This window comes from Peromyscus eremicus, chromosome 10 (assembly GCF_949786415.1).
Source record: "Peromyscus eremicus chromosome 10, PerEre_H2_v1, whole genome shotgun sequence".
Taxonomy (NCBI): domain Eukaryota; kingdom Metazoa; phylum Chordata; class Mammalia; order Rodentia; family Cricetidae; genus Peromyscus; species Peromyscus eremicus.
This window is the reverse complement of record NC_081426.1, coordinates 42,916,324-42,929,160: the sequence shown is the minus strand read 5'-3', so window position 1 is coordinate 42,929,160 and position 12,837 is coordinate 42,916,324.

The window sequence follows — 12,837 nt, the reverse complement described above, 5'->3', positions numbered from 1 at the left end:
AAGGAGACAAGTACCTAATGATTACATGAATATTCCTGTAATTTTGACTTAGAAGCTCTTCCTTGCTCTGATGTGTGTTTGGAGCACAGGTCTGAAGAGATGAAGCTATGTGTATACACAGAAGAGTGAATCATAAGCATCTTTGACATGTGTCCTTACTTTGTTGTCATGGTGGAGTATTCTATTTTGAATAGCAAAAATGTGCATTTTAAAAGAACGTTTTAGTTTTATTTATGTGCATACACATGTTTATGGGGAACCATTAAGGCCAGAAGAGGGCATTAGGTCCCATGGAGCTGCAGTTACAGGTAGTCGTGAGTTGCCTAACTTGGGTTCTGGGAATTAACTGCTAAGCCATCTGCCCCATTCCCTAGTCAACAGTTTTAATCTGACATCCAGGAACTGAAATAAGTTTCAACTTGACAAGATCTGAAGTCATGATTTATGGCTAAGTAATTAGTTTAGACTAAAAACTTAGATGATTTTACATAATAAACATTATAGTAATTTTACCATTGATGTTGACATTTTTTTACAGTAGCAAAAATATTTCATTTTCTATATTGATTTTTTCATATATTAAAACAAGACTTTCTTTTTTTATTAAAAAATTTTTTCATTCATTTTACACACCAATCAAAGATCCCCCTCGTCCCTCCTCCCGCCCCCCAAGCCTCCCCCTCCCAACCCACCCCCCACTCCCCACCACAAGAAGGCAAGGCCTCCCATGGGAAGGCACATCCAGAATCCAGAGGGCAAGCCCTCCCGCAAGGCTGCACGAAGTGTCCCATCATAGGTAGTGAGCTCCAAAAAGCTCCCTCATGCACCAGGGATGGATTCTGATTCATGTGGTCTTTAGTGATCAAAAGCTGCAGATGGAATTTGATCTTCATTCTATATACGTCATGTAACCAAGTGCTAGGACAAAATCAGCGATAATGTGACATGAAAGCAACCAAGGCTCTAACCATGATGTTTGTGAGAAACATCATGAAGTTACCAAATAGTATGTTCCCAAAACTAAATCATAGGTTATTTGATTCCCAAATTAGGTCTCTCACCTATGCCCAGCAGAATACAATGTGATAAAATTTATAAATCAAGTAAAGTTCATATTAGTTCCTAGGGGCTCCACTCTCAATGTATTTTGGAAATACTGAAATCACAAAGACCATATGGGTAAGCAACTTTTAGTTTGTTTTTTTCGTCCCTATAGGTGTAGTTATTTTAATTTGCTTCCTTAATCTTAGTATTTATAAAAGAATATCAGTGTTTACTGGCCATGTATATAAACCTGTAAAGTACAAATTTTGTTTGATGAATTTTTGCATTCCTAGGTATTTCATTTTCTAATGTTTTGAGGAATTAACCTACTTCATGAACACTCATCCTTTTGTGTGTATGTGAATGAGCACACATACATACAACAGTAAAAATAAATATAAAAAACTAGCTCAATGTGTTACTTGAAAGATAAGACAGCCTTTTGAAGTAATGATTACATTTATTAACTCTGAAATCAAAGGATCTAGGCATATATTTTAGTGTTGTATTTCAAACTGCATAAATGTCAGTTTTAATAAACTTTCTGAAGATGTAAATCCATCACGTTGTGTGGATACCTAGAGAAGCCCTCTGTGATCTCAAGATACAATGTTTCTTAATGATACCACTATTTGTAAAATAATGAAATCTAAGATCTAAGAGTGAAGTCTAATGGGCATGTAATCCAGGAAGGGTAGAGAGAGGAGACATCTAGGGTAGGGCTTGGAAAATGAGTTACATTTTATCACACTTTGTATCACTAAGGAGGTAGTGTGGTGGAAAAAATAGGGATTCGAAAGTGTGCAAATATATGAACAAACAAAATTTAGAAAATCATAAGTAATTTCATGAGAATGATAAAGGAAATAAAATCAGAGTGGTAACTAGGAGACTGAACTCTTGTCCTAACGCTATTTTATACATAATCTGTGCACAAACTCATTAAATATTGCTGAAAAAAATGGGAAACTTGGATTTTCAAGTGCTTTACTAACTTGTCAAGGTGATGTAGTCTTGTAGTGCTGGTCAATATTGAGAAAGCAGAATTCTTTGCTTATTATTGTGCACTTGTGACTGAAGACTGAATTCAAACACAATGATTCCATTTCTGGTACCCTCATAGAAGAGAGACCAGACTTTATCCTGTGTGCAATGAGAAACACCTAAAATAGGACAGCAGCAGCACTATAGTCAGATAGGTTCTGTGTACATCTCTCTGGCTGCTGTTTGCTGAATAGACTAAATCTGCTTGAGCATAGAGATCTCCTTCTGGATTAGTCAAAGCATAATGAAAGCCAAGATAAGGCCAAGAAGTCAACTCTGGTTTGATGTATGCTGGGTATCTACCACACCATTAGACTCTAATGAGTATGCTATATCTTTTCAATTCTTGAAAAGACAAATTCTGGGTCTGTAGTTCAGGCCTAAGTGTCTTCAGAATTCTATCACTAGGACAGCAACTATTAATGCACTCAAGAAGTCATTGGTTTGTCATGTGATACTTATTCGTTGACTCTTAGCAACATACTTTTTGACTCATCTCCATCACCCAGATATATTTGTCTTTTTTTGAGGCGGAGGAGTGACTTGTAGTTTTACTCCTAATTTTCCTACTTCCTTACACAGGTCCAAATATCTATTTGACAGAGAATACAGATATATTAGATAATACACATTGTAAAAGACATTTTAACTGTATACCATCATCTTAACTTTATTTTAATAATTTGTGTTAATCTTATGACAACATTGATTTATGTTGGAAGTGTTTCTTAAATGATGGCTCTTGCAGCATCTGCGTAAAAATCAGATAAAGTTTAAATTATATAGGTAAAACTGAGCTATACCCATAGACCTCTAGAATAAGATTCTAAGCCATGGGCTGGAGAGATGGCTCAGAGGTTAAGAGCACTGACTTCTCTTCCAGAGGTCCTGAGTTCAAATCCCAGCAAATCTCATTAAATATTGCTGAAAAAAATGGGAAACTTGGATTTTCAAGTGCTTTACTAACTTGTCAAGGTGATGTAGTCTTGTAGTGCTGGTCAATATTGAGAAAGCAGAATTCTTTGCTTATTATTGTGCACTTGTGACTGAAGACTGAATTCAAACACAATGATTCCATTTCTGGTACCCTCATAGAAGAGAGACCAGACTTTATCCTGTGTGCAATGAGAAACACCTGAAATAGGACAGCAGCAGCACTATAGTCAGATAGGTTCTGTGTACATCTCTCTGGCTGCTGTTTGCTGAATAGACTAAATCTGCTTGAGCATAGAGATCTCCTTCTGGATTAGTCAAAGCATAATGAAAGCCAAGATAAGGCCAAGAAGTCAACTCTGGTTTGATGTATGCTGGGTATCTACCACACCATTAGACTCTAATGAGTATGCTATATCTTTTCAATTCTTGAAAAGACAAATTCTGGGTCTGTAGTTCAGGCCTAAGTGTCTTCAGAATTCTATCACTAGGACAGCAACTATTAATGCACTCAAGAAGTCATTGGTTTGTCATGTGATACTTATTCGTTGACTCTTAGCAACATACTTTTTGACTCATCTCCATCACCCAGATATATTTGTCTTTTTTTGAGGCGGAGGAGTGACTTGTAGTTTTACTCCTAATTTTCCTACTTCCTTACACAGGTCCAAATATCTATTTGACAGAGAATACAGATATATTAGATAATACACATTGTAAAAGACATTTTAACTGTATACCATCATCTTAACTTTATTTTAATAATTTGTGTTAATCTTATGACAACATTGATTTATGTTGGAAGTGTTTCTTAAATGATGGCTCTTGCAGCATCTGCGTAAAAATCAGATAAAGTTTAAATTATATAGGTAAAACTGAGCTATACCCATAGACCTCTAGAATAAGATTCTAAGCCATGGGCTGGAGAGATGGCTCAGAGGTTAAGAGCACTGACTTCTCTTCCAGAGGTCCTGAGTTCAAATCCCAGCAACCACATGGTGGCTCACAGCCATCTGTAATGAGATCTGGTGCCCTCTTCTGGCATAAAGTCATACATGGTGTATAAGTAAAATAAATAAATCTTTAAAAAAAAAAAAAAAAAAGAATCTAAGCCAGACTGTGGTGGTGCTTGCCTTTAATCTCAGCACTCAGGAGGCAGAGGCAGGTGGAACTCTGTGAGTTCAAGGCCAGCCTGGTCTACAGGGCTAGTTCCAGGATGGCTAGGGCTGTTACACAGAGAGGCCCTGTCTCAAAACAAAACAAAAGAATCTGTACTGCTAGCTAGATTCTTGCACTCTTATTTATGTATGTTAATGATCAACTCTACTTTGAGAAAACCAATTTGGTACCTTCACATACTGAAATGATATTTTAATTGAACCATTAATTGACTCTTTTTAAACTCTGTGTAATTCACACTTTATCTTGTGGAAGAAATAGGGAATAAATTAGATCTACTTTAGCAATAATGAGGACTGGTAGGGAAGAAGCTACACTCAGAGCATAAAGGTTACTTTGCTCTCTGGGTTGTTTATAGACCCAATCTGAGTTGGAAAACGAAAAAGATGAGTGTTAACAACTTTTAATGTTCACTATGATTTCTGAATCTTCCTACAACCCATTATTTATTGGAGGGTAAAATGTTATAATAATTATAAAAATATTCACAGAGTTCATAATAAATAGTCTCTTCCAAAACGTATTGGAATAGAAAAATGAAATCTTTTCTGTTATCTCTTTGGGCTCTAGCTCTGGAGTGTAATATTGGAGCTGCCAAAGAACCTCTCTGTAACTTGCTAACAGGTCATCTAAATGATGGCTTAAACTGTCATTCACTCTGTTAGACAATAGGCAAAAGACTTAAGGAGTGGAACTTGTTATTATGATAGTGAGTCTTAGGTCAGTATATCCAGACACTTGGTTTTTCTCTTAACCTCTGTATTTGGGAAGAAGATAAACCATTCAAGTACAATGCAGTTTCTAAAGAGATATCTCAATGATCCTGGCTTGTTTGCTAGATTGGCATAGAAGATTCTGTTGCTTAGCCTGAAACTGATAAGAAGCAGGAACTTGAGGTATAATAAATAGAATGTATTTAAGAACACTGTTCTTGGCAAAGCTTGAAAAATTCCCCCAGAAGTTTGTGGTGTGCATGCATATAAACATAGTCTAGTCCCTTGTTCTCTGGAGAATTTTGAATGTGGGAAGCTGTCTAGAAGTGCTTGGCATATCATATAGAAAGGGGACGCAATTGCTCAAGTGCCTGTGTTTGGAACATCAAGTATTCATGATATCTTGGAAGATAGTCACAACCAATATAATATGACTTTGAGTGATACCTTCTAGTATTATAGACAAAATGCTTAAAAGCTGTCTAGTAGGCCTTGGTGAAAAAAAAGTGAAAGAACCAAGCTTAGTTGCCAGTTGGTAAGTGACAATCTGTCATAGAGACTAGTATATTACACAATGGGAAGATCTGTATCTATTATAACAGAAGGACTGCTAAAGGATAAGTCCAAAGCTAAGGGACAGAAATTATACACAATCAAACTATTCTACCTCCTTATTATCACATCAGCTCATCTCTCACCCTGGCTTTATAGAGATCTGAAGTACCAGTGCAAGATGAAGAGGCCAAAGAAAGGAAATAAAGGGGATTTAGCCATTCTAAAGAAGCTCCTTGGAATTGTACTGGAGATTGGTGTGTTTACTGGCCTGCTTGTAGCTGCTTCCTATATGAAATTAAAACTTGAATATTAAAATGTAATTCTTTCTTGAAACAATTCCTTCTGGAGATGGGGAACGTCATAAATTTATTTAGAGATGGGAGAGATATTCAAAACTTATTAAGGGTAGAAGATAAAGAAAATTAAATTTATTTTTAGTGTGTCTCAAGACATTAAGACCATGAAATGAAGTATCTATGCATAGATCCACTTAATGCAAAACAAGACTGCAATAAAATCAATAATGTATACTAAGAAGGACATTTGAATATGTATTTAAAAAAAATTCCTAAGGAATGAGTTCAAAGAACACTTGCAGGAAATGAAGGTATTCTATTTACTGATCTTTGTAATTTAGTCATTTTATTTAATGTGACCACATAACCTTACACAAGATGAAAATCATAATAATTTAATGTCTGCTGTAAATCAAACCCTTTCTATCAAACAACAATATTCAAAGACATATGCACTTGGGATTACCTATTCTTAAGTGACCACTTCTAAGATTTTGAAACAGAGGAATGATATAAAAGATGGATTTTTATTCAGTTTACTTGATCATAATGGATGATCTTTTTGATGTGTTCTTGGGTTCAGTTTGTAAGTATTTTATTGAGTATTTTTGCATCAATGTTCATAAGGAAAATTGGTCTGTAATTTTCTTTGTTGAATCTTTGTGTGGATTGGATATCAGGGTGACTGTTGTCTCATAAAATGAATCTGGCAATATTCCTTCTGTTTCTATTTTATGGAATAATTTGAGAATTATTGGTATTAGGTCTTTTTTTAAACATCTGGTAGAATTCTACTCTAAACCGCCTGGCCCTGGGCTTTATTTGGTTGAGAGATTTTAATGACAGCTTCTATCCTTATGAGTTATAGGTGTATCTCCTTAGCTATGAACTTTTGCCCAGGATTATAACACCAGACAGGAAGTTTTATTTTACAGAGGAGACCTATAATCTAGACAGAAATCAGTTAGTTAATCCAAAATAGTTGTGTTATTATTGCCCCAGTGGGAACATTTTTGTCTGCCAATTAGATATTGGAACAATCAGGGCCCGGTGCTGGATAAGACCATTGATGTGTTTCTTTATCCAGCAGCTTGCATAACACCTTCTGGTATTATGAAAACCAGCTATCATGGAGAACATTTCTTAATCAGTTTGAAATTGAGGTGTTCAATTCTGAAACCAAGGTGTGTTGTATCTACAACATATAGTTGTGCTGGGTGATGAAGCAATATCCTGTGTTGTTTTGAAGATCTCTGGGGGCTTCTGGACCAGTAACTCTTAGGGAAGTATCACATGCCTTATTCATCAATTTTTATTTAATAGTTCATGTCTTTTTGGACTGACATTATCCACTCATGAAAAGATTTTTTTTTCCTTTTCAAGATGTATTTTGAAATGTAATTCCTAAGTAGAGACTTTCCATAAGGCTTTTTAATACACCATTAGTTTAATTTAAACCCTAGTATTCCTTCCTCTACTTCCATTTCACTTGTGTTTTTTGTCTCGAATTACACATTTTTTTAGTTGGGTTGTGAGGTCACAGGCCTCCATATAGCTTTCCTACCCATTCCTTTGGACTAACAACCATTCACCCCCTTTTCCCTCTATGTCTGCCATTCCTTTTCCTGATTATGTCTTTCTTTTTCCAGTATCCCACTTCTTTCCTCTCTTTATACCTATAGTTGGCTATCCCCTTCCCTCAGCAATTCTCTTTCTTAACTGAGATGTATAAAGGGTTAATGGCTGAGCCTTGCATCTAATGGTTCCAATCCTGTGTTAGATCTTTGTGTCTTGTTTCCTCCCTTTAGTCTTGTTGCCTTAGAGATATTTTATATCTCTTATTAAGGGAAAAAATAAGGTTGGAAAGTATAAGGTTGGAAGGGATGGAATGAGGGTGGAGATGGTAAGCAACAGAGATTTCTATTCTCTCTAAGTGAATGCTGAATGCAAATTTCAAATTAAAGAGTGAGAAGATATCTCAACATTATTCAAATTTATGTTCTTTCAGATGTGGATTGTAATCCAGTTAATGTGAATGTTTAAGTGGTGACTTAGGAGAAGGTCTCAGAGAGAAATGATGTAATTTTCAGTGCTATGAACCTGTACATTTATGAGAACAGATATACATGAAAAGTTCTCTGTTAAGTATATTCTCTGACAGAAGATCTTGCAATACACAGCAACAGAAAAAGAAAGATGAAGACAGAAATGCGTGAGATAGGGTAGAAGGATGGAAGGAGGCAATGAAAAAAGTAGGAATGAAATGAGAGGAAGAAAGAGAGATTTTACTTACTCTATCTCCTCATTAATTCCCATTATATTTTGTAAAAATTAAGGGAACTGTTATAAAATACACTACACTCAACTAGCAAAACTGACAGCCTAATTGATTATATCCAGACTACTTTTCTCCAGCAAAAGACCTTTGGGAGGTTATTTTTTTTCATCTTGTCTGAAAGGATGTGTCAAAATTCTCATTTCATTCAATGTTCACCTCATTCTATGAACAGTCACAAATAGACACCCAATGATTTAAACATGGCATGAGTTCTGATTGTTTGGCAAACTAGGTACTGCTACCTTTTGGTTGGAAGACAAATCAGAATATATATTCACTCCAGTCCTTTCCATCACCAAGACCAATTAGGTGGAACTGTCAGAAGAAAATAATAATGAATTTAAATATATTCTCTGAGTGTGAGTTCCTGTGTGCAGTTATGTGCAGGTCAGTTTTTATTATCCAATTGACAGAACCTGAAATCACCTGGAAAAGGGGACACTCAATTGAAGAACTGTCTAGATCTGATTGGCCCGTGGCCATGACTGTGAGAGATGGTGTGGACTAATGACTGATGTGGAAGTGTTATGCAGTATGGACAGCATCATGCCTAAGCAAGTAGGTCTGGCATTATAAAAAAAAGCTAGCTGTACATGAGCCTGAAAGGGAGCCAGTAAGCAGCATTCTTTCATGGTGGCAGCTTCTAGGCTGTTGCCTCAAGTTCAGCCCTGACTTTCTACAAAGATGGACTGTGACCTGGCAGTATAGGAAGAAATAAACCCTTTCATCCTTCAAGTTGCTTTTTGTCAAGATCTTTTTATCACAGCAATAGAATCCACCCAGAACAACGTGCACTGCCATTTCTCACTTCTGCTTTGTGGCAGGTTCTCTCTTGTTGTTCACTGCTGTCTACCACCAGGTTAGCTGGACCACAAACTCAGATGAGAAGATTCTCCTTTCTCTGCTTCCCATGTCTTCATGGGGGCATTCTGGGACTGTATTTAGATACTCACACTATTGTTTCCAGTTTTTTACATGGCTTTCTGCAAATCTGAACTCAGTTTCTTGAGCTTTGTGGGAAGCAGTTTACCCACTAAACCATCATCCCAGCCCCAACTCAATATATTCTTGATACATCAAAGAGAAATTAGAGTCTAACTGAGAAGTTAATAAGAGAATTTCTTAACTTCAACGATGAAAAAATTATGATGTAAGACACCAGTGAATTAGTCATTAATGGGACTGTGGAAAAATAGAATTAATGAAATGGTCAGTGTAATCTCTTTTCATCATAGCATATAGTTATAGATAGATCACTAAATTTTCTAAGGCTAAAGCAATGAACTTTTTAAAAGTCATTGGTAAAATTAATATACTAATGGCCCCACTGTTTAATCAAATGGGAGGGCATTCACTTCTTGCTGAAGGAGATTTTATTTGTTTGTTTGGGTTGGAAATTCTTTGTTGATATATGCTCAGTGCCTAGGATTCCTTTTTTGTTTTTTTTTTTTCATTTGCTATTTATTTAATGTATTACTGAATTGTTCCATACCACTGAGCACAAAGCTAGATGTTGATGACCAAAATAATTAATGCAAAGCCTTGTGCCCCCAGGCCTCACTTTTGCTCACAAGTGCATAAAGCAAATAATTAATAGTATTTGATTCAATCTATGATACACATGTCCTGTAAGATAAGATAAGAAGCCTGCCATACAGAATGCTCTATCTGAAGGCTACTTGGAGAAATATTCACTGCTAGGTCATGAGAGCCATTCTTCATTGAAAAATTGCCAATGATCTTTATGTCTTTGCTTGTAAGCTTTTGTTTACTTAGAATTAAACAATTTCTCATAGGGACCAAGTATCTCTAGGGAAGGGATTGAAAACAACCTGTGTATGGATCATAGTCATTAAATCTGTTTTTGTCATGGACATCTAAATTGGGGAATTTTTGAGAGCCTCGATCTTCAGTGTGAGTTGTATTGGTTCTCATTCTGTTTTGTTCTTAATTTTGGGAGTTCTATCCTCTGGCTCTTTAACTCATCATTAAGACTGAAATCTTTTTGCATTCTGAAATCTATCTTCCTGATAAAAATACATCTGTCCTCTGCTGATAATTATATCCTTTGTATATGTTTTATTTTATATTAATGTATATTTTCTACTTCCTATGCATCTGATATATGGTTTTCTTTTACTATTGTAACATACCTCACATAATTAGCTTAATCGAAGTAGTTGAAACAATGTTCTGTACCAGTTTTACTGGATCTATCCAATGGAAATGAGCAAATATAAGGTCCAAGATTTGGTTTCTAATATCATCCTTCAATAAAAAGGAGCAAGGCTCCCCAGAGATATTTTGTAGTTCCAGGAAATAATAAGTGAACAAATACACACAAGATAAACAAAAGCAAGAACCCATGAAGATTAGAAAGGAATGTAGGAACCAAATAAATGTGCTCCCAGGGACCAAAGCTGGTACAATTAAGCAATAAAGATGTTGGGATTGCAGGACAATACAAAAAAATAAGATAAATATCCATGAATGGAAACTGAAACTAATCAATGGAGAAAAGACAATTTATGTGCAAATACTTCTGTAGTTTTTTTTTTTCTGTGTTGATTTTCTGCTCTCACAGAGACAGATGGAACATAAATTGTCATTTTTTAGATTGTTGGCTGTACTCAGTGATCTTCTTTCAAATAGAGGAAAAGGAAAATGGCTGAAAACAGGAACAACTCAGAATTCAAAGCTTTCCAAGCACTACCTCAGCTGAGTTACCAGATATCATGTGCCTTTGGTATAGTGTAATGAAAATTACATCTTTTAGTTCTGCAATCTTCCTCTTAAAACATATGACCCTTATCTAATCTTTGAGAAGCAATGCAAGACAAATTCCATCTAAGAGACATCATGCAGAATATAGAACTCTGATTCTCAAGTGGACAGCCTGGGTGTCAGAAATAAGGACAGTCGAAGGACAGAAGTAAGGAATGTCAGAATCAAGAGAAGCACAAAGAGACATGACAAATGAATGTCATGCAGTATCCTGGGCCTGTTCCTGCAATAGGAAAGAATTTAGAGAAAAGTTAGTGCCTCCAAATAAAGTTTGAAATTAAATTTGAAGTAGATGCACACCAATACTAAAACAATGTAGCATACAATGTAAGATCAATAATCGGGGGATCTGGGTATGGCACATGTGAATACTCTTTGTACTTTCCTTGGGATATTTTTTATAAAAATATAAAACTGCACTACAAATAAAGTAAATCTAAGATAAAGAAATCTGTCATTACTCATAAATGACACCAAGAAGGGGAAATAAAATTTGGAGAGGATATTTTAGAATTTCATTTTGGCTGACATAGTTGAGGAGTATATTCCAAAGAGAAGCAGAAAAGTAAGAAAAAGAAATAAAAGCTCCTATTTGTTATTAATATTTTTATACAGACAGTAGATTAGGTAATGATAGAATTACATAAACTACAAGTATCACGAATATAAACAAAATCCACAGTTCCAGTAGTTTCATGGATGGTTCTGCATACGAACAGTTCTGTATTCTTTGATCTTGGGAGACAGGGAGATAAAACTCTGAAACCACCTAAAATGCACCACTTATTTCTTATCTCCATGTTCAGAGAGTATCTCTCCTACTAATAAATTCAGCTTTTATCTTGGAAGTTGCTTTGCAGTTGAGGAATTAGTAAGTCTGTGCCCCAATCTAAGTCCAGGATCTTCTGAGAGTGCAGTGCCTACGGCTTCTGCCCAGTATTGCAAAATAAACTGAATAATTCAGTGCAAGAAGATTGTTTGGGATGATCAAAGACCGTCAGAAAGGGAGCAAAAAAAAAAAAAAAAAAGCAAATAGACACAGTACATTTTTTTTTTTCCTGCTCAGTTTCCAGGAAGCTATCCTGAGATGGTCAATTTGCAAAATGATGAAGAAAATCAAAACTGATTTTCTGGATATTTTTCTCATGAACTTCCTTTCCACTTGACATAGAAAAAAATAGGGTGAAAAGCCCAAATATCAGGTGTTGCTCAGCTCTAGAAGAAAGCAGTGAACTCATTACAGGAGTAAGTTTTGCATAGAAACACTCTTGCCGGCCAGTGGTGGTGCACGCCTTTAATTTCAGCACTCGGGAGGCAGAGCCAGGTGGATCTCTATGAGGTTGAGGCCAGCCTGGGCTACCAAGTGAGTTCCAGGAAAGGTGCAAAGCTACACAGAGAAACCCTGTCTCGAAAAACCAAAAAAAAAAAAAAAAAAAAGAAAGAAAGAAAGAAAGAAAGAAAGAAACACTCTTTTGTAGCTGGAGACAGGACTGTGGCCTAATTTCCTATATTTTCCCCTTATCAGGTTTGGGTAAATGGCTGTTCTTTGACTGCCATCCTCATGTCCCAGACAGTAGGTTCCAGGGATAAAAAAAAACACTCCAAAAATCAAAAGGTAGATAAGAAATACAACTAATAATCCCAGATTCTGTGTTAATCACTATGTATATGAGGTGAACATTTAAGGCATTAAGGATGTTATCAAGAAGCCTGTGATTCTGATGGGCCTGAAAGAAGCTTTACTAACAATGAACTTCAGCTGGAGACCATCACATGACTGATGAATAGGATCTTGAAGTTTTACAAAACCATGGAGGGTAATTCAGGCCAAGGTGACAAAGTCTATCAATACAGGAGGCTCAGAGGTGACATTAAAGAATGAGATTGGGTTAAAGAATGGTGTGTCCTAATTTTGAATTTTAAAGTGTTACCTGAATATAGAGCACACACA